This window comes from Podarcis pityusensis, assembly GCF_964106645.2.
Source record: "Podarcis pityusensis genome assembly, chromosome: 9".
Taxonomy (NCBI): Eukaryota; Metazoa; Chordata; class Lepidosauria; order Squamata; family Lacertidae; genus Podarcis; species Podarcis pityusensis.
The window spans coordinates 51,101,529-51,124,900 of NC_138034.1; the positions used below are offsets into that span (position 1 = coordinate 51,101,529).

General features: G+C 40.8%; 1 protein-coding gene across 2 annotated transcripts in view; it reads left to right on the forward strand.

The window, feature by feature from the left end:
• NDST4 (N-deacetylase and N-sulfotransferase 4) overlaps positions 1 to 23,372 on the forward strand; it is a 135,486-nt gene that overhangs the window by 92,370 nt on the left and 19,744 nt on the right. The window lies entirely within an intron of this gene.

A 23,372-nucleotide genomic window follows, 5' to 3' on the forward strand; every position in this document is an offset into this window, starting at 1 on the left:
TCTGAAGTTCTGAATTCTGAAACTAGATTTCTGACTTATTTTATGTAATAGTACGCTGAAGCCCTTGATTGATTCACCATTTCAAGCATGCCATCACAAAAATTTTCAAACAGCTTGCTCTTAAAATGGCAAGTTTCTTTTTCTTTTTGCTAATACCCTGCATTTCCTCCAAGGAGCTTACAACAAGAGTTTCTCATCTAGGCACTGGCCAAGGTGCTGAAGCTTGCATGCTATGCTTTCAGACCATCTCTGCAGTCTCACCAGGTTTCTCTTTGAGTAAGCTTTCACAAAGGGGAAGAGAAACTGTGGCCCACTTGACTCCCCAAAAGAAATTGCTGGCATTGAGAGAAACTTTGCAGAGCAGTGTTCACAGCAGCACGCTGTAATATATCTTGAGTAAATTTACCCAAGAGGAGGCATTGAAGAAGTCAAAGCATTTTAACTTGAAATCTAGTAGACAATGATCCCTGTGATGCCTGTTTTATTAACTGTTCTGTCTTGTTGATTGGAACATTCATGTTCTGTATGAAATGCCATACTTTCCAGTCATGCTGCACAAAACCATCTCTAGCCCATCTGCCACAGTTTCTTTAGGGGTCTTTTTATGGTCTTCAGCTAGTCATTAACATTGCACTGTTCCAAATAACAGTCTGTGTGAACAAGGAACTTCTTATGACATTATTTTTGATGCCATCTTTTAAAACAGGGAATGATGTGGTATCTTATGAATGTTGCTGGACTCTCATGAGGCATAGCCAGCAAAGGGCCAGAGCTTATGACAGTTGTGGTGTACACAAAAAAAGTGGAGGTTACCATGTTGACTACAGCTGCTTTCGAGACACTTTGATATTTTATTATGTTTTTATATGTGCTGGAAGCAGCCCAGAGTATCTGGGGCTGGGGAAACCCAGATAGGTGGGGTGTAAATAATCGCTAACCCTGTAGAGCAGATTTAGGAGGCACATGGGGGCATGCAGTGAGAGGAGAAGGGAAGGGAAGTTCTTTGTGCAGCCAAGAGTGCTTACACTAACTAGTGGCTAGAGAGTTGGATACTGCCCTAAGACTTTAACAAATGCCAAAATACAATTAAGGTTGGAGCTTTTTGTACATCAGGCAAAGGAATTCCAAAGGGCGGGTTATTGCAATATCATGAATAAGCAACAGGACAACCAGGAGGGCATGATCTGTAAAACCTAACCTCAATTTGCAGGTAGATTTGAGCTATTAATTGAGGTATGTTGGAATCATTAATGCTGGGTAATTGGCAAAATGAATTCTTAGCAACACATCCCTGCGCTGCACATCTCTCTCCTAAAACCAGGGTGTATTTTCCCTGAGAGCCCTCACCGACTCATCAACATAACCTCCTGCCATTATTGTATTTTCTAACTATACGCACTCTGCAAGGGAAATAGAAAATAAATTCAGCTGAGTGGGGTAGACAGCCAAAGCAGCCAAGGAAATTAGATTTAATATCCTGATTAGGACAAAATAGCTGAGTATTTGGCTGCAGGTTTATAATTTAAGATTGAATTGCAGTGTCAGCAGCATTTACCATTCATTTGGAGAGGGATGTATATGCTAGTATATCTCCCCAGCAATCTAGAAGGCATTCAGCTTGGAGGACAGTAGTATGGTCATTGTATCATTAACATTTCACTGAGAGAGATATTGAATAATGCTATAGTTATCCAGAGGAATAACAATAGGTAATGTATTCAATAAATAATAGTGCATTAAGGGGGGGGCAGGGAAATCTAGAGTTGCATGCACAGATGATAGCATGCATTATTCCTGAAGGACAGCATTTATGTAGATAATTTAACTGACTGAATTACACTTGGCATGAATAGAGACCCACAGAGCAATATATCATGAGACATTGTCAAAGCTAAATTCCATTATCTGTCACTGGAGGATAACATGTTCCGCAGTTACGAAAGTATTGATCCAATAGATTTCTTTACAAAGCGCACGCAAATGCAACAGGTCACTGGGCAATTATCTTTAGGCTAAGACGCTGACTGAGCTTGGGATGGCACCCAGTGGAGTTTTAAAAGTTGTGGTTCTGTTCAATGAACAGGCATACCTTTTGCATTCGCTCTGCGGCATGTGCTGGAAAATTACTGGGTTGGATGATTTAGAATACAGGTTTTCAAAGCCTCAAGTAATGTCTTGATTTATAGTTGTGTCTTAAGAAAATTTTGAAGAATCAGCAGTCCAAAATATAAAGGGGGACCAAGTGAATTATCTTCCAAAACTGCTATTACAACCAGTTAAACTCTGCATGACATCTCCCAAATGGAGTGTAAATAAAAATGCTGCCTACGTGAAAATAACTCTTGGTTTCAAATTCCTTCTCCATTATCTAATAGAAATTTTGTATTTCACTGAATTTCCCAGGTCTGTTCTCTCTGTTGCCCCCAGTTTGGTTAAGCCTTTGGCAATTTATCCCATTTAGGCCAACTCTAATTCGTAAGTCTGTTCTGGCTGTAAAAATGGTAAATACAAAATGTCTGTTTACCATATGGTATTTTGCTACTGTATGTCAACTGTTTGTCAACTGGCTGAAATGCTTCTCTAACCCAGTCTGGTTGTTTTAATATTATATCTTGTGCAAATTCAAAATTATGTTTCTCAGCAGTGGCTTTGAGATGGCTGAGCAATTTTTATGCTGAACCAGAATTTTTAAAACCTTATTATGCAGTGTAATGACAAGAAAATCATTAATATTTGTATAACCATCACTTTTTGAAATACCAGATAAGTACCAGAGTTTTATGTATATCTGATGACTGCATAATATTCACAGACAAATGCAGCAATATTGTTCAAGTTCCTGGCACTGATCTCTTACATGTGTATCTATGGAATCGAATGCCTTGGATGTTTGTGTTTTTTTAAAAAAAACAGCAGCTTCAGGCTGTTTGCATTTAGGCCTTATCAAAATGCAGAACAGCAGCAAACTGCAAGGTTTAATCAGATTATTATGATAGGTATTATTTTCCTAACAAGAAGCAATTATGTCATTATTATGACATATGAAACATTTCTGTCACCCAAATTCTGCACCAGATGGAATTTTGCATCTAACACATATTTAAAAAGAGGAGACTTAACAGCAAGTAAGAACCTTAACAAAATCTGTACACCATGAATAAATAAATGTATTTTGGGGGAAAGAATAGCTAGCACATTTACCTAATTGTAACATTAAATCTACAGCCTTATAGCCGATCCTCAAAGCTCAATTGGTTTAAAATTTCTTGGTTAAACCCTGGTTGCTGACCTACATGTAGTGTCTCCCTTCCAGAAGACAAAACCAAAGCAATAACAGGTACAAACAAACCAGGCAGGACAACATTCTGGGATTTAAAATTGGCAACACTGCCCCCGAATATTGACACAAATGACTGGAACAGACATTTTGCAATGTCCATCACATTGGCATCTGTCCCATCAGTTCTCTCCAAACTTTAGCAAAGTTACATTTCAGCAATCTTATCTAACAAAGGCCACTTGGCCACACACATACACACATCATTTTGCCCAGGGCTGCTTAGTGAGCAACATTTCTGTTTCCCTTTCCTCACCAACCCTGGAAACTATTTCAGTTTCAGTGTTGACACTTTCCTTCCAGTGCTTTCCCCCCCTAGAAAAATAGGTTCCAGTACTCACCACGTTACAACTTGTAACTGTAAGTGCCACACTTTTTAACAACAAAAAAGAGGTGCCAGTACTAAGTATCCTTGAGTATCCTCTGAAAAAAAAGCATTATTTCCTTCCCCCTTGTACATGTTTCCTTCCCCCAGTACATGAAGATATTCTGGCAACAATTCAATCAAGGGTGCTATCAGGCAGCAGGAATGACGTCCCAGATTTTATTCAGGAGGAAGGTCCTGACAAGTAGGAAGTTTAGCTTTTTGTATTTTGAAGTTAGTGAACTGTTGCACATTATTTTCTGAAGAGTTGGATCTCTAGAAGACCATTGTCCTGACAAAGCCTAAAACTACCCAACTGGAGCATTGAATCCAGCTGTTTCAGGAGAAAGGGTGTCTAAATGTACTATAAACTTTTAGTACAATATGCAAAGTTGTCATTTTTTCTAAGACTTTGTGAAGCTACAAGAACAGTATGTTAAGGAAAAAATTGTTAAGAATGACACTAACACAGACGTGATAGTGTCAATTGCTGCAGCTTTAGAGACACATCAGAGGTGATGATCATATCCATTTTCATGTATTAATTATCCCAATGTTTTCTGTGTATTCCACTTCCCATGTATTCTGTCATTTGTCCTCCTTAGTATTTTAATTTCCTGCCATTTTTGTTTCAGCCGTAAAATCACTTGCATCTCCTTCCCCTTCCTTTATATCCCCCTTATCTGTTCTCTTGCAAGCTTGAACATTATTGTGGTTCATAGCTGTCGGAGCAGGAAGATCAATTTTCACCACCCAGTGCAATTTCAGGGCTACTCACGGCATCAGAAACATCCCAGCTGGAATAAAGTACTGCTTTAGTATGCATTGGAATATACAACTTTTGTAACAATAACTGCACAAGAATTTATTCCCATGTTGTTTTGAATATTTAACTTTGGTATCATTCAGGATTAGCCCGTCTCGGAGACTTAACAACCCTTTATTATTTGCCCATTCTCAGTATGACAATACAACAGTTGCATGACCTTGAAATGCAGAGCAAAAAGAAACAGATTGATATAATTAACATTCTCTTTGAAGACTGCATTAAAAAGTCAAAATATTCATTTTGTGAATAAACATTTACTTTGTAAATCTATCCAGTCGGGATTATGGGACTAATGATGATGTTTGATAATAATATTTGTTGGTAATAGAATTCAATTTGCAATTTCTGTCTTTTTCATTTATCATGAAGTAATTCTATATATATAGATATATAGATATATAGATATATAGATATATAGATATATAGATACGTATATAACTTATTCTACTAGCTGCAGGCATGTAGAGTAGCCTTCCCCAACCTGGTGCCCTCTCTCTCTGTGTGTTTTATATAAGAGAAAAAATTCCCATCAATCTTAGCCAGCACACCCAGTTTGGCAGGAGTTGATGGATGTAGCTGTCTGAAACATCTGGAGGGCACCAGGTTGAGGAAGGCTGATGCATGCCCATTCATAAAATTGTGAACGTACTAGTCCTCTATTTGCAAGGGGAGTTAATTCTGCCTCACTATGCGCTGAATGCATAAGGGACGCAGGTGGTGTTGTGGGTTAAACCACAGAGCCTAGGACTTGCCGATCAGAAGGTCGGCGGTTCGAATCCCCATGATCGGGTGAGCCCCCGTTGCTCGGTCCCTGCTCCTGCCAACCTAGCAGTTCGAAAGCAGGTCAAAGTGCAAGTAGATAAATAGGTACCGCTCCGGTGGGAAGGTAAACGGCGTTTCCGTGCACTGCTCTGGTTCACCAGAAGTGGCTTAGTCATGCTGGCCACATGACCCGGAAGCTGTACGCCGGCGAGATGAGCGCCGCAACCCCAGAGTCGGTCACGACTGGACCTAGTGGTCAGGGGTCCCTTTACCTTTACCTTTATGCATTGAACTGCTGGTTGACCCTGCTGGCATTATGTGTCCTGGATATAAGCCATCTATATTGAAAACAATGTATTTAGGATTGAGATGTGAGGCTTGACATCTTCTATGCCGTTATGCGCAAGTCGATTCCTCATTTCCCTTCCCCTCAAAAAATATTTGCTCAACTTTTAAAAACAATTCCCCAAAATGATTTTCTACATTGGTAATTCATTACAATAAAGATTCAAATATAATAAAATAGAACCATTTCTATGACAACTAAACTAGAGCCTATAAATCATCCTTTTTATGCACCAGATATTTACTTGACATAATAACTGTTAGCAGGCAAACTGCTTAATTCAGTCATGCTGACAGTTAAGACATTTACTTCAGGATTTTTTTCCTAGTGTTTAAGTGTTGTAATTTTACCAGCTATTAAAACTAACAAAATTCAGAGTTTGATTCAAAACCATGCCAAAGAAATACAAAAGCCTATTTCTATAAAAATTAGAAGGAAGTTGCCAAGACTTTTGCCCCAAATATTCCAAGTTTCGTGCATCAAAGATGAAAGAAAAAGAGCAACACTTGGTCTTAATAGGAATTATGCATGGGCCACTTGACACAGAATTGCAGACTAATCGTTCCACAGAGACTATACAAGGACAATTTTGATATATATATATTTTCAGTACACCAAATGAATTGCCCTGCACTCCTTGACCGGTACTCTTCATTCAGTCAAGCAAAGAAGTGTTCTGGCATATTTAAAGCATCCCCTGAGATGGGGCTATATATCACATGTGCTCAGTGTCCACAAGGTCTCACACTATCTGTTTTCCAGTTCATCTCCTTTACTCCCTTGCTCCATAGACTATAAAGAACTGGCCCATAAATGTTTAACAGAGAAGATAAGCTAATAAATACACCTCTAAATATTATCTCCTTGCAACTAAGACAGGAGGGTTATTTGTCTAAAATAATCCTTTAAGCCCATCAAGGCTAGCTTCTTAATAAGCCAGAAAAATTAATCAGAGGAAGTATTTTATACCATATAGCTGCCAAAAAGCAAAGTGACTCCATTCCTTTTTAGAAACACGCACGCACGCACGCGCGCACACACACACACACACACACACACACTCATTTCACATACATACACAATATTTGCAGCCTGCAGTTATTATGATCAATCTGTGGCTAATTTTAAATTTTGTGTACACTTAATCTAAAGTAAGATCTATGCAAGATCCATGTAAGATCTATGCAAAACTGCACTGTTACTAATTTACTCATCCAACTATTTTCAATACTCTTCCTGCCTCTCCCCTCCAGTACAATATTATGCATGCCTACTCAGATGTCCTAGGCTGCTTTTACATGGCAGTTTATAATGCTTCTATTAATATTGTACATATGGAAGCAATAAAAACCAACTCTTCTTGAAATACAAATTGTCCAGTCCAGAAATATGGTTCCAAAGTTTACTAAAAAAAACTGGTCTGGAAACAAACACTCTAAACCAGGCATCCCCAAACTCGGCCCTGACCACTGGTCCTGTTAGCTAGGGATGATGGGAGTTGTAGTCCCAAAACATCTGGAGGGCCAAGTTTGGGGATGCCTGCTCTAAACAACAATTTTACATACAAATATTTGCATAATATCATGTGTCTGTCCAAGTACTGGTACAGCCTTTTAAAAATGTGAAATTACTTTGTCCAGAGCTGAAAACAGCTTCAGAGACCAACTCACACAAAATGGAAATTTGCAACTGAATACCTTTCTCGTGTGATCTAAAGTTAAACACCGCATGATGGAGTAGCAGAGATACATTCTACATTAATTATAAACCTGTCAGGTTCTCTGCAGCTCCTTCCTACAGTGGAAGTTTCCATCCTACACACACAGTTATTTTCCATTTAAATGTACAATTAAGCAATTATACTTAACAGTTTATTCTACTTCGCCAATATTTCTCTCACTGTTAATTTCCACATTTAAGTTGAGTTTTCACACATAGTAAGAGCCACTTCCAGAAATCTTGGGGAATACAATGGAAGTGTAGCAATTCATTTCCAAGTTAATTGCTTCCGGAATAAACTAACCCAGAAAATTGTGAGAGTAAAGTGGAGAAAGTTGGGATGGTATACCAACATGTAGTTCTTTCCTGCCATTTTCAAGGGTGAATCCTGTATGGAAAGGGTAGGGAAATAGCAGTGTTGTCCAATGCTGTTCACTATTGTGTTTCCCCACATTCATTCCTGTGAATGAAATTTGGCATGGCATGCTGGCATATCAGTCAAAAAGCAACCATTCCATAATGCAACAGCTACTGCCGTGTGAAAGAAGCATTAGGAAACAAAACAGAAGCCCTAGCATTAAAATCAGGAAAAGTAACACAATACTTACCCCGTTAGAATACACCCCTGCTGTGTTCAACAGGACATATTCTCTATAAAGTGTACATAGGATTTATTTTACAGTATGACCTAACCCTCTTTGAGTGTTTAGGGAAAGTGGTCTAATTTATGTTATAATTTTTTGAAAAAATAAATTTATAGGAAAGATTTGTGTATGATTGCTAGTCTGAGGCTAGCTGAATTAATGATCAAAGTGTGAGGCAGTCTCAGTATGGTCCCTTACCATAATGGAAACATTATAAAAATCATGTATCAGCTTTTGGTACAAAGACTGCTGAACATGTGAAGGCAATCGCCAGACAAGCAAGAATAGCTATGAAAAATAAAGGTCTTGCACATATTTACTAAGTACTTCAGAATTTTGGAGCTCTATACATATATATATATATATATATATATATATATATATCACAGCAAATTGTTCAGCATAGAATGAGACTAAGAGAACGCCAGGTCTGAGCAGGTCTTTGGCAGGTTCAGCCAGTGTTACTCTGCTGTATGAATAGTCATAAGAAGATCACCTGTTTTTCATTGCTCCATCTCTCGCAAACTAAATGGGTCTCCTCCTCAACAAAGCCAATACTGCAAAACTTATTAAATAATATTTTTAAAAAATTGAGAGTTTCTAGGTCAAGCCACCATGGATATTAAGACTTAGAACCAATTAAAAATCTTCTGAAGTGTGACTTAATTTTCAGCACACACTGGGGAGCATCTTGGCTTATTTAAGTTAATGGAACTTTGTCATTGACTTCAGCCAAACCAATTTATTTTCCATACTCCATTGTGAAATTGTTTCATTGCTTTGATTTTTGGCCCAAACATCTTTAAAACAAAAACGAAAGTGGTGTATTATCTGTCAGAATTGCTGTTTTACTTTTCCACAAATTGTTTAAGGATAGGGGTAAAAGTAAGAGTGACTGACTAGAAGCCACATAATACAGAAAGGTTAGAACAAAATCTATACAAAGAGCTTATTATAATAATGCTGGGAGAAGTGTGATATCTCAAAGCTAATACAGGCTAATTCTTTGTAGTTGCTATGGGACATTTTTAATTTTCAGGGCCACTTTAAGGCATTTACGTTATAAAAACCTCCCAGTAACTAAGAGGTTATTGTATAGAATCGTTACATCTAGATTATGCAGTTTCCACGTGTACTGTACCTAGATTGGCCTGTTTCCTAGTTCCTTCTCATCATTCGTATAGAAGAGAATATAACTGCAGAATATTTAAAATGAGAAGGGTTAACAAATGATTTCCACAGGAGATATGTTCCCTTCCCACTCTGTAAGGCTGGGCATTAATAAAAATGTTTCTGTTTAATTTGCTTTGTTTCTCTGAGCCTAGCTGTGGAAAGGATGCAGAAACATAACCTCAGGCACATTTTTTTTAATAAAACAAAAGATTTTGAAATGCACTTTAGAATAAAAATTGCACATAAACTGGTGGCATATGCTCAAAGCCCGGTGGGAAGTACAATCCTACCAGAAAACCAGGGGAGAACAGCAGACCTGTGTCCCTGTTTTCCAGGAACAGTCCCAGATTTACAGATGTCATCCTGGTTTCTGATTTGATTCTGGAATGTCCTGCTTTTCCTTAGGATGTCCCTATTTTCATCAGATAAATATTGGAGGGTACGGTATGTTGTCCCTATTTTCATTGGAGAAATGTTGAAGGGTATGGAGTTATCTGACCCCTGAGCCAGATGAAGGCAGCCCAATATACGGAAGTTTTCGTAATGTTTTATTATGTTTTTATATATGTTGGAAGTCCTGCAGAGTAGTTGGTGCAATCCAGACAGATGATTGGGATAGAAATAGTAAAATTATTATTATAGAATAGGACATCCCTATCCCTAGGGTATGCAACTGAAGGCCGTGTTTCAGAGCCAATTCATTGTCTTCTTTCAAGGAAGACAATAAGGATTAAACAATTTCCTTAACTGAAGATGTTCGGTTATTACATAGTACAACAGAAGCAAGGAAGGAAGGAGAAACAGAAACTAAACCCCCAACTCAAAAAGGGACATAGGAGTTTCTGCAGCCATTCAGAGAAGGGCCTTATGAGGACAGATTTCCTTGTCTGAGGTTGAACCTGTCTTCTGAGGGGAAGATTGGAAACATTTTACAGAATCCTAGGACATCAGTTCTGAGGCACTACTTTTGGGGGCAGGGGCTTAATTTTTCTCCAAAAGGTAAATGGTCATGTGTATTCACCCTTTTAAAAGCCGCGATGGCTGCTACTTTAATTTACCCATCCAATGTGCCAATCGTGTCCTAAAGCAATGGCAGGAGGGAATTAATGATTATATATGGAGTGTTAAGTGGCTGAAAATTTCAAAAATAATAAGGCATAGAAAGGAGGAGGCTTTAACATCCTTGACACATGCTGCTATTAGGACACTGGGGTTTTTCAATGACAGTTGCAGCTTCATCTACCTTATCATCTTTGCAAATTCCTTTTCATAACATTTGCCTCTGAGGAAAACTAGTCCTGTGCCCTGCTTGAGGTCACTTCATCAGAATTAGTCCCAAGTAACTTAGGAGATGACAGAAATCGTAATAAATAGCTGTGTGTCAGCTACAGGGTTGCAAAGGAAGTGAAAAAAAATCTGTTACCTCCAGCACTCTCCATAAGATCATTTATTAAAGTGTCAGAAGGAAAAACTAAAAGGCTGTATATGGAAAGAAGAAAGCTGACTAAAAAAAATTCTGATTAACAAAAATGGAGCCATAATGGACAAGAGCAAAATTGCCACTGAATGTTTTCAGCATTCAGCTTTAATTGGAAGATGGGCGGCTGAAGTATGCACTATCCTAGAAAACACTGAAAAGGCATTATTTCCCGAACCAACAGAGAAGGATCAAATTAACTCAGTTGTTTGCTTGAAGTTGGGCACCAAATGGCTACATTAATCATCATTCATAGACTCTACATAACATAAAACAGGCAGCTTTTCATAAAACTGCAAGAGTTGCAACCTGACAGCGACAAAGTTATGAAAAAGAATGACTTGTCTTTTTTTAATTTCCAGTTTCTACCAACCTGCATCTGGCTTCTTCTCTAGTATGTTTCTTTTTTAAAACATTAGTTAGAAAATCTTAAACTTTGTTTATAAAAGTCCTGATGTTTTGTATATAGATTTGCAGAAGAAACATATTTATGGGTGTGGCTATGAATTAATAGGTGTGGCTACAACCCCCCCACCCCAGTCTAGATCCCATTTAAGGTAAACACATGGAGGGGGAGCAGGATCATATCTACCAATCCCACCCCAATGGTTTTGTACACCCGGCCCCACCCCTGATACTGTAGCCTTGCAACAGTATGATTGTGTAAGGCTACAAACTGCAGGTAGTGTTTATGTACAGGTTTGTGTACATAGGCTGCACATTTGTAGACTTTCTGCTGATTTTGTCAATGTCTGAGGGTGGACCAGCAGTGTGAAATCATATCTGAGGCAAGTCCAGCCATTGTGCTTCCTCGTTGCATTTAGCCCAGAAAGGGGAGGAATGCTTGCATCGGACTTGTATGTACCGTATTTTTCGCTCTATAAGACGCACCAGACCATAAGACACACCTAGTTTTTGGAAGAGGAAAACAAGGGAAAAAAATATTCTGAATCCCAGAAGCCAGGACAGCAAGAGGGATCCCCTGTCCGGGAGAGGCTGCACACAGCTAAGGCTCCCCCAAGAGCCGCACTCCCTTTAAAGAGCGTGTGGAGCATGTGTGCGGCTCTTGGGGGCTTTTCCCAAAGGAGGGAGAAGGGCAGCAAGAGCCACACACACGACTCTTTAAAGGAAGCGCTGAGTAGAGCCTCCCATCTGCATTTGCTCCATAAGCCGCACACACATTTCCCCTTACTTTTTAGGAGGGGAAATGTGCATCTTATACAGCGAAAAATGTGGTATGTAATATCTCTCTCAAAGCTTCACAGGGTAGATTTAGTAAAGAAGCCATCTCTGCCTTGAGAGTTCTGAAGGAGGACATGTCGCCCAAAGTCTTCAATAGTGTGATGAGAGCAGCTGCACTTTCTGTTTTCTTCTTTCCTCAGAGCTCTTAAATATACAGAAGCCCTGTCTAATATGAAACAGAACATATATCACAGCACAACACAACTTGTTGGCCGGAAGAGCAAATTTGGAATATAAACTGTTGTGTATTGAGGTTGCATGCTATGTATGCTATTTCCTTTATCAGCAACTTAGTATACACTCCAACATTCCCTGTTTACGGGAATGATCACATTTTATGGGACTTCTTCCTGGAAATCAACATCCCTATTTTGGCTTTTTTAGAGATGCTTTTTGAGAAATGTTATCAGTGTTAGTTGCTAGTGCCATTCTTCAAGGTTCAGATCTCCAGGGTCACCAGATGCTAAATATTTTAACTGCTATAACACATTGCCATGCTTGGATGCAGCATTGGTTCTGAATACCAGGAGCTGGAAACCACGGGTGGGATGGAGGAAGTGTTCATGTGCACGGATCCTGCTTGTGAGTTTCGTGTATGCATCTCTTTAGCCACTCTGAGAACAGGATGCTCGATTAGATGGGCAATTGGCCTGAAGCCATAAGCTGTTCTTGTTTTCTGCCAATTGTTTTACCTATTTATTCAGTAAGTAAAATTAATGCATTTCTATACCTCCTTTGAAAAATTCTTCCCTAGATGATTCATATAAAATACAATAAAGAGCATTTAAAAGCATCTCAATAAACCTTTTTTTTTTTTTTAAAAAAAAAAGCTTTTATAATGCACCTTTAACAAAAAGAAGAAGGATCTGTGCAGGACCAGTTTTGCAGCAACATAAATGAGTACACCAGATGGGAGGCAGAGTACAGCAATATGAACCAAAGGTCAGGGATGAAACTAGATTTTATTTCACCCAGGTCAAAGACCCAGTTTGGCACCCCCTCTTCCAAGCACATTTGCTTACACACACAAAGGCTGAGAGGCTTCATTCAGGGCAAAAAGCCTGGCTAGCACCCCCTTCCCCAAGCTAAGGCACTGTAATGGTCTTGGGGGTGATCTTTATCATAAGAAGTGGGGTGCTACAAACACATTCCTATTTTCACCTCTTGGGGACTAGGATACCATTAGCCAAGCAGTAGCATTTTCTCTGGTAGACAGATCAATACAAGTACCACCAAATGGTAAACAGAATTCTCCCTTGGTACTGCCATTACTAATTTCCTTTCTTCATGTTTGGTGAATTCCCAGAGCCAAGCACAGTTGTGTTGTTGATGTAAGTTCTTGATTGGCGTGCTCTCTTGTTCTTATGCAAAAAATCATAAGCGTAAAGATATTGCACAGCTTCAACCAACATGCACAGGCACTTATTTATCATCCATTCCTTTGGGGTTTGAGATTTAATATTGCTTGACATATAGATGTCATGTTTGGACTCCTTCAAAGGAAGGAAAGATCAGTTTGTTGCCAGCAAAGTAGATGCAGAACGCAAGATTTCAATGAAATCCACTGGGCTAGCAGTTGCCATCTTTTTCTGTTCTGTTCTGTTCTATTTTGCCCTCATTGGAAATAGACCCCTCAAAATGTGGGGATCCGTCATTTGTTTTACATTTGAAGCAACTTTAAGCATGCTCACTGGTGAATTTCTCATACCAACATAATGCCACCACGTGATTGTGCTTCCAGATTAAGCTTGTACAGTTATAGTCAATGTTAATACCACACCAGCTTGAAGTCTTGGAAGAAATGCTTGATGTTACATGACCATGATATGAGCATGATAGATTCTGAATGAATGAAAGCATCAGTGTTGATTTGGAAAGTGTAACTGGCACCCTGCTGGGATGCAATTTCAAATGGGGCGGGGTGGGAAAGCAAAATTCAGAGTCAGCTTCAAGAACCTGAATTGGATATATTCAATATATAATTGCGACCAAAAAATACCAGTGCACGTTAAAAAGCATTTGCTGTGGTTACATTTCTAAGTCTCATGTGAATCATAGCAATATTACCCCCCACTCTGCCCAGTCATTGCCCATTTAGTTGTTCATAACAATCAGGGGAATAGTTTGGGGGTACCAAGGGGGCTGTGGCCCTGGACACACAGTTTTTGCATTGGTGCCAACCAGGTGCCCCCACACAAGCAACCCCAGTGCAGCGTGGCCTGGTGCTCCTCCCCGCCTGCTAAGGGCTGCGCCAATCTGCTGGTCTCCCCCCTGCATGGGTGGGCAGGCAGCTCGGGACAGCCCCGCTTTGCTCCACTGGTGATGGAGTTACTCTACTGGCATCGGCGGCAAGGACAGGGCTGGTATCCCTGTCCATCACGCATGCACCCTGTGTGCCAGCAACTGATTCTATGCAACTAATAACAATAACCAACATGTAAAACCAATGAACCAATGAGAAAGGTGGGTGCTCATGTGGAATAATCACATGAAATGAACAACGAAAATTATAATTAATTATACATTATAATTATAATTTAAGTTCAACACGAGGAGCTTTTGATAATAAATTCAAAAGAAAAATCAGGAGTGACTGAAATGGATACAATTATAAAATTATATCCTGTTTCATTAAGGCCATGCCAAGGGCATAAAGCATTGTAATGATTGTATAAGCAGTATATCTGATCGATAGAGGGCGTTGTTCCATGCTCTTCATTCTTAATAAGATTCAGTATCTTCTTGTTTTTGTGTTGAGAAAGTTCCTGAAAAGTTTAAGATGCTGAACTCCTGTGCAGCTTTGATAACTTGCAAGCCTTTAGTAATGTGTGGTTCTATGAGCAAGTGTTGCAATATTACAGAGGAATAATATTGCAGTTTTAGCCTATTTCCCAGAGTAGATATAAGTTCTGTTATGCCCTCCGATTCTCATATTTCCGTATGTTTATATGATTGATAACATCTTCTACATTCTGTGCATGTGCTGTATTTTTTAAAGTATTGTTAACTCCTCATAGGTCTCGGTAATAAGGCATGTTATATAAGTATAAGCCCCTCACAACAAGACTGATCTACTGAATTTCTACCCAGGGCTAGAACAGTGGAATTTACAAGTCTGAGATGTATTGACAAACCTACATGGGAAATTAAAATGCCATTGCTTGGATCAGAACTGCAGCCAGAGCAATATTTCTTGCTCTCCCACAGAGCCTGCTGCACCAAAAGCTGGTAATTCAGCTACAAAAGTAATGCATGCTCTCTAGGAACTTTGCTTGTTATTAATTTCTCTGTAAAATTGAATTTATGTTTTTCATTCGAGACAGCAAATAATTGCACTATATTTACAAACCTGAAAAACGCCAGCATGTGTTTTATCAGTTCTCAAGGAAAGTTACAGCCTGAGCCTGAGAACCCACCTGTATGTATAAAGCCAACACTTTCATCAGTCACATCCCTAGGAGGAGAACTGATTTGAACCTAAGCTACAGAAACAGGTGCAATGGATAAATTAGCTGAATGTGGCTAGTAAAGGGGAGAGCCTATCAAACAAGGCTGGGCTACCTAAGAACTCTGTATAAAGGTAAAGGGACCCCTGATCATTAGGTCCAGTCACGAACGATTCTGGGGTTGCGGCGCTCATCTCGCTTTATTGGCCGAGGGAGCCGGCATACAGCCTCCGAGTCATGTGGCCAGCATGACTAAGCTGCTTTTGGTGAACCAGAGCAGTGCACAGAAACGCCATTTACCTTCCCACCGGGAAGGTATCTACTTTCACTTTGACATGCTTTCAAACTGCTAGGTTGGCAGGAGCAGGGACCAAGCAATGGGAGTTCACCCCATCACAGGGATTTGAACCGCTGACCTTCTGATCGGCAAGCCCTAGGCTCTGTGGTTTAACCCACAGCACCACCCGCATCCCATACAATGTAAACATGGCAACAAAGGAATGACAGGAACTTGGAGGGCCATACTCCATTGCCCCTGAACAACAAGTCTATGGACACTCTAAAGACGCAAACTTTTAAAAGTTGTGATTAATGTATGAAGTTAGTGGCTACCTATCAGGGATGATGTAGTGGTAGATTTCCTGCATTGACTGGGAGTTGAACTAGGTGATCTTCGAAATCCCTTTCTACTCTATGATTCTGTGAACTTAATGATAAGGACTTCAAAAAAATATACTGCATCTATTTTAGAAAGTTCTTCAGACTTCTCTGTCTTGGCAGGGTTGGAACACAGGAAGTTGCCTTATACTGAGGCTGTGTGCACATGTAGCCTTCAAAATGTGCAGTGGTCATTTTTTCACTGTGTACTTTTCTACATAGTGGTTTGCAGTTGTACATGCCTTTATGCTGTAACTCCATCTAACACAGCAGCGACTGTGTTGTCTGTACACACAGGTGGGACAGGGACGACTTGGGGATGACATTGCATGTACAGCATCCCGGGAAGATGCCTGCATCCAGCACTGAATGTACTTTATTACTCATTGTGTACATGCCCTGAGTCAGACTACTGGTCTAGCTGGCTCAGTATTGTCTACACGGACTGGCAGCAGCTCCACAGGGTTCCATGAAGTATTCTCTCCCAGCTCTACCTGGAGAGCCCAAGGACTGAACCTGGGACATTTTTTCTTCAGATACTCTGCCCCTGAGCTGTGCCCCCCCTCCCACAGGAAGGAGGCATCTCTGTCTTTTCTTTGATTGCTGGAAGCTCCTAGGTTATTTCCAGAGAAAGAAAGAGAGATGTTAGGTAGCTACAGCTCTCTGTTGAACATTTAGTGCATGATTGCTGATTTCTCAAAATCTGAAAATTAAGGCTGAAATCCTAAAAGTAATTACTTATATGATTCTGCTACTCAACTTTACTGAACTATCACAGAAGGAGATGGAATGGGTAGCAAAGGCACTGCCATGTTTGTTGAGATTCTATGATGTCATAACTGGCCATATTATTAAATACGTGCTTATTTTCTAAAGAAAATGTTTAAGGGTACTCTCATTTTGACTCAAGAAAATCACCATTTTATAGTTCAAATTGGGAGAAATAAATACAGTAAATGGACAAAAGTACAAAGATTCACAAAAGGTTTAGGGGTATGTGTACGCCTGCGTTCCCCCAGAAAAAAGCACTGATTAAAAACTGGGAATGTGGTGGGTGGTGTTCAGAGGACAGAAGTTAGAGAGAGAGAAAGAAAAATGTCTCCTTCAGGAGAACGAACTATAACCAGTTTGACAGAAGTATGTTTTCCCCTTGAGTGACATCTGGAATTCATACCCCCAGATAACTCATTGCTTTCATGTATCTCCATGCTTGATGCATCAAAGAGTAGAGGACAAAAGCAGATAAAGGAAATGACACAAAACATTACAGCATGAAAAGGGCCTATTGGTTACAGTTTATGTAACAGGTGCAGGAAAGGAACAAATGATGTGCTCAAAGAAGAAAAAGAGCAAGTAGTATAACTATCTCTCGGAAATAAAATTGAAACTGCAGGTATCATTTTTGTTCTCAGACTTCCAAGAACGAAGGCAAAAACTATCAGGAAAACAGTAGAGATAGTGTGTCAGACAGTGAGTTTAACATGTTTGGATGAAATAAAGAAAACATATTTCAGAGTGCAACTCCATAGCCAATTGAAGCACATGATCCTGATCCGTAAATGAAATGGCCTTTTCATGTTGTTGTTTCTCAGTAGGAGCTATTGAATACCAAGGTGACCCTGTGGACATAGCCCAAAACTTAGATTCTGTTTCTCAAGGAACATGTGACAGTAAGACAGAACTTAGAATATAAGTCCACACTATCCATGTAGTCTTACACTTCCTCAATGTTGTTCCAGCTTGGATTCTTATTCTTGGTCACATTTTAAGTGTGACAATGAGATGTAACCAAGCCTTAAGATGAGACACCATCAGATCGCAAACTTGAATTCTATATCCTGGTCACATTCAAATTTGATACTTGGCATTTGTAGAGCACTTCTTAGTGTTCAGAGCTTCTCAAAGGTAAATCCTGCTGCAGCCTCTAGGAGAAAAGAGAAATTATCCCTGCAATCTATAGCATATCTACTCAGAAGTAAGTCCTACAGAATTAAATAGTGCTTACTCACTAGTAAGTGAGGTTAGCGTAGCAGCCTAAAACTTGCAGGGTCTCTTAAAAATAACTTAATTTGAGCAGAGGGTCTCACATGTTAAGCTTTCCAGTACCCCCCACACCCAAAAACAAATACCGTATTTTTCGCCCTATAGGACGCACTTTTTCCCCTCCAAAAATGAAGGGGAAATGTGTGTGCGTCCTATGGGGCGAATGCAGGCTTTCACTGAAGCCTGGAGAGCGAGGGGGGTCGGTGCGCACCAACCCCTCTCGCTCTCCAGGCTTCAGGAAGCTATCCGCTAGCCGTGGGAGAGCTTGCTGGCACCCAGAAGCTTGGGGCGCGATGAGCTCAGCACGCCCCAAGCTTCGGGTTTCACGCAGTCCTCCCCTAGCGAAGTCGTGCAGCTCTCCCACGGCTAGCGGAGAGCTTGCTGGCACCCAGAAGCTTGGGGCGCACTGAGCTCAGCACGCCCCAGGCTTCGGGCTTCGCGCAGCTCTCCCATGGCTTGCGGATAGCAGCCTGTTCTGGTGGCTGGGGTCGGGGGAAGCTCGGGCTTCCCCCGCCCCAGCCCCACACCTGGGGGGGAAATAAAAAAAAATTTATTTATTTCCCCCCCAAAAAACTAGGTGCATCCTATGGGGCGAAAAATACGGTACTTTCTCCATCCTAATAACATTGTTGAGCTGGAAGAAGCAGAGTTCAAAATAGATTCCAGGGCCTATCCTGGTAGTCTCTAACTCAGTAAGCTATGCTATAGCCTCAAGTCACTGTACCACTTATTTCAGAAATTAAGTTCTGAAATCAACTGCTCATTAGATCTTGCCATGTGAAGTTTCCTGCTAAATGAGCACTGCTTTAGGATCAGCATAATGGCTGAGTGAGCCCTCAGAATGCGGCCAAGTGCTGTCTGAATGCATTTCACCTAGAATTAATAGCACTGCGTTTAGCATGTATTGCCTTTTTAATGAATCAGGTCTGTGCTGGAAGGGAAAGAAAAATGGTTTGTCAAGCGATTGCTGGTTGAAATACAGCAAGAGCCTTCTGTTCTTTGTTTGAACAGCTGCCCTCTTAAAGGTGCCTTAATGAAGTCACTGTCCAGGCTTTTTATTCGGGAAGATTGGTCTTTACAAGCTCATCTGTCTTAAGTCAAAACAGTTCCTATTTGTTAATAAGTCACTAACCAAATATTATGAATGAGACTCTGGGAAGCTAGTAAATAGCCAGATGTAGGATGCAATTTTTGTTGCATTATGTCAGCTAAAGGATTTTTTTTGAAAAAGCAACCCAAATGGCAAATGGTATTTCCTCAGTTTATTTTTTTCTAAATGACAACTAGCAACTTAACGGTGCTAAATAAAGGTAAAGGTAAAGGGACCCTTGACCATTAGGTCCAGTCGTGACCGACTCTGGGGTTGCGGCACTCATCTCGCTTTATTGGCTGAGGGAGCCGGCGTACAGCATCTGGGTCATGTGGCCAGCATGACTAAGCTGCTTCTGGTGAACCAGAGCAGCGCACAGAAACGGCGTTCACCTTCCCGCCGGAGCGGTACCTATTTATCTACTTGCACTTTGATGTGCTTTCGAACTGCTAGGTTGGCAGGAGCAGGGACCGAGCAACAGGAGCTCACCCCGTCACGGGGATTCGAACCTCCGACCTTCTGATCGGCAAGTCCTAGGCTCTGTGGTTTAACCCACAGCACCACCCATGTCCCTTGGTGCTAAATAGCAGATTAAATGTACAGGTGAGCTTCAAGTGCAGTCCTATAAACACCAAAGAACTCGCTGGTTTCTAAGTCAGGGTGCTCCAACTATTCATACCAAATGGGCCACAATAGTACTTTGACATGGAGCCCATGGGCCACTCACTGTCTTGTTAGGTAGGAGGGGGGAGTGAGGCCAGAATTTGTCCCACCACCACCAGACCTCCCACCTCCTTCCCAAAGCTGGGAAAGCCCTAACTAGGATTTAGGAAGGAGATGGGAGGGCACTAGAACCCAGTCAGAGCCCTCCTGCCTCCTTTCCAAAGGCCAGCACCTTGCTTACCTGCTTTGGCAAGGTGAGGGCTGTGGGGGGGAGGCATCAAATGTTGCTGAGGGCCACCAAAGAAATCTAAAGTTGATTGCATAGTCCAGCATTCTTCTCCAATTGCATCCAGTGATTTTGCACCAGCTGCCTGTGCCTCACTCAGCCGATGCAGAAAATATACAGTGAGCTCACCACATTTTGCTGATAGGAGACTCAGAGTGAGACAAAAACAGCCTGAATGACCTTCTGTGAAATAAAGTGGATACAGCGCTAACACAGCTATGGATGGGTCATGAGGGACACTTCCTCCTAAGTTCCATCCATCTTCACCTTATGGATGTACTAAAAGCTTTATAAATATTTTAGCAAACTAATGGACATGTTTTTAAACACTGTGAACCCACAGTTAAAGAAGTGGCACATTGGCAGAAGCTGCAGGGGCGAAAATGGAAAAGCAAATGGCTCCTTATCTTGCGGTTATTCTAGAAAGCGGAAGAGGAGGGTGTGAATGCAGATCTCTAGGTCTCAGCAGGCTTTCAAGGCTTTCCCTTCAGCTCCATGCCTGAAAAACACTTACAGCAGAAATATTCTTTTCTGAGTTACATGGCACTGCCAGTTCAGTGGTGTAGTGATAAACTTGGAAGTACAGGAGCTCATTATGATTTCCCCATAACCATGTCCACTAGGAATGTCCAGAAATGCAGACAGTTCTAGGTGTGTGGGTGGGTGTGGGTGGGTGTGTGGTATGACATACAGTGGTACCTCAAGTTACAAACACCTCAGGTTACAAATGCTTCAGGTTACAAACTCCAATAACCTGGAAGAGTTACCTCGAGTTGAGAACTTTGCTCCAGGATGAGAACATAATTGTGTGTCAGCCGCGCAGCAGCAGCAAGAGGCCCCATCAGCGAAAGCACACCTCTTGTTAAGAACAGTTTCAGGTTAAGAATGGACCTCCGGAATGAATTAAGTTCATAACTAGAGGTACCACTGTACACACACATATCAAAAAGTCATAGTGCATAGCATGTTGGCAATACTATGCATAGTTTCCTGGGACTAAGTAGTACTTACTTCTGACTGCATAGGTTCAAGTCCCAGAATTGTACTCACCTACATTTCCTCCATTATCCACAAGTAGGTACATGCATCTTTATAGATTGCAGAAATTAACGGATATGAATCCGTGCAGGATAGGTTTATGTGTCATGATAACTAAGTGAAACCCCAATTTTTAAAAGCAGGACATGTCTATTCTAGATAGTGAGGTCAGGTGAGAGGCTTGGTGCATAAAGGCTATTTGTAAACATCTGGCCGGCTGTTGCTGGAGTCTTGTTCTGATCTACCTGGGATATTCTTACATAATGCCTAGCTATGCCCATAAATATAAACTAGTGTGCACATATGGTGACAAATGTGAAGGCAAGAGCCGGTTCAGAAACTAAGAGTCATTCCTCCCAGGTAGAAGCCTTTCTGAACTTCAGGCCCACCTTATGGTGGCTTGCCTGGATGTCAACAAACCCTGCACTCCCTTTCTCACCATGTATTTATTCATTACTTATATCCCACTACTACTCCAGAAGTTTAAGATGATGTGCATGGTTCCTCCTTCCCCCCTCCCCTTCTTATTGTCACAACAATCTTGTGAAGCAGGTTGGGCTGAGAGTTGGAGATAGTATCAACAAAAGTATAATGTTCAGCTTATAAGTTAATGGTGCCACTCTATTTTGCTGTCATACTTTATCTGGAGTATGTTTAGTCCTGGGAATCATAATTTCAAAAGTATAGCGACAGCTTGGAATGTGTGCAGAAAAGGATGATAAAGCTGGTGAGAAGGACCTAGAGACCAAGTCCTATGAAGTCCAGTTGAAGGACCTGGGTGTGTTTAACCTGAAGAAGAGACAAGAAAGAATGTGACAGCCATTCTCAGATGGGATTCTGCCATTTCTGAACTCTCCACACTAGCTGTCCCTGCCACCATCCTCTTCAATCCTGCCCTAAGTCGGCTGCTCCATTAGTGAGCAGTTATTTGCATTGGAAAGTTGGCTGTGATGTCCACATTGGCCCCAAGACAAAGAGAAATTTGTCATTGATTACAAATGCCCAGTAAATGTAGAATCCTGGCTGTTCTTTTGTTTTCCACATTGAGATGCCATTAGCAGACTACAGCAAAATGCCACTCCAGGGAATATATTACTGAGAGATCACTATATTTCTCAGATGCTAAGGGGGAAAATGCTTCCGCCACGGTTTTTTTCCTCATAATGCTGTCAGAAGCGTACCATAATGACTACAAAACATACTGTTTAGCATGTCTTTCCCTAATTGCAGTGGTGGCATTAGTTAATTTACATTGCCTCCGACAAAATGCATATTTCTTGTTAACCCGGGAGTGAATCCACTGGAAACAAAAGCGAAGTATGATAATTGCTTACTGCTTTTCTTATCTCTTGATAACTGTATAATTAACTCATTTTCCGTGTACATCCTAATTTTAGTTAATCCAGTGTATACAAGTTTGTGAATAACAAAGATAGGCTGAATCTACAGAAAGCTAGATAGAAAGCATCTATTGATAAAGCACTGACTTTGCACTCATGAAAGTCAATTTTAAATCTCTGTATGAATTGTCCTTTATGCTGTTCATATTTGAAAGTGGTGTCACTATGCAAAAAACCATAATCAGGCAAAAGAGAAAATGAAGTAAGTTTGTATAAAAGATAAGCTGAAGAGAAATAATATTTTCTTCAGATCAAATGTCCAACACATCAGTGCCATGAGGCATACGGAGCTGGAAAACCAGCTAAATAGGATTGTGAAATTGTAAACAAACGAAGAATCTATCTGCTCAGCTACATGCAACATTAGCAACATGATTAGCAATCATGGGATGGGGTGGGTGGGTGAATTTGAAAGCAACAGACATGGGTCCATCTGATTGTTATCAAGATTTCTGTGTTTAAACTTTATTTCCCCAGCCAGAATCTCCATGAGATCCAACCACATCATGCACATAAAATTCCCAAGTGACTATTTTCAGGGTCTCTCCCCACCTGTTTATTATTCCCGGTGGGAAGGTAAATGGCATTTCTGTGCACTGCTCTGTTTGCCAGAAGCGGCTTAGTCATGCTGGCCACATGACCCAGAAGCTGTACACCGGCTCCCTCAGCCAATAAAGCAAAATGAGCGCTGCAACCCCAGAGTTGTCCGCGACTGGACCTAATGGTCAGGGGTCCCTTTACCCTTTACCTTTAAGCCCTGAAGAGAAAAGGAAGCATTCATCCCATTGTGGAGCTATTGCTGTTGTTAATACAATTTATTATCTGCCTTTCACCCTAAGATCCTAGGGCTGGTTAC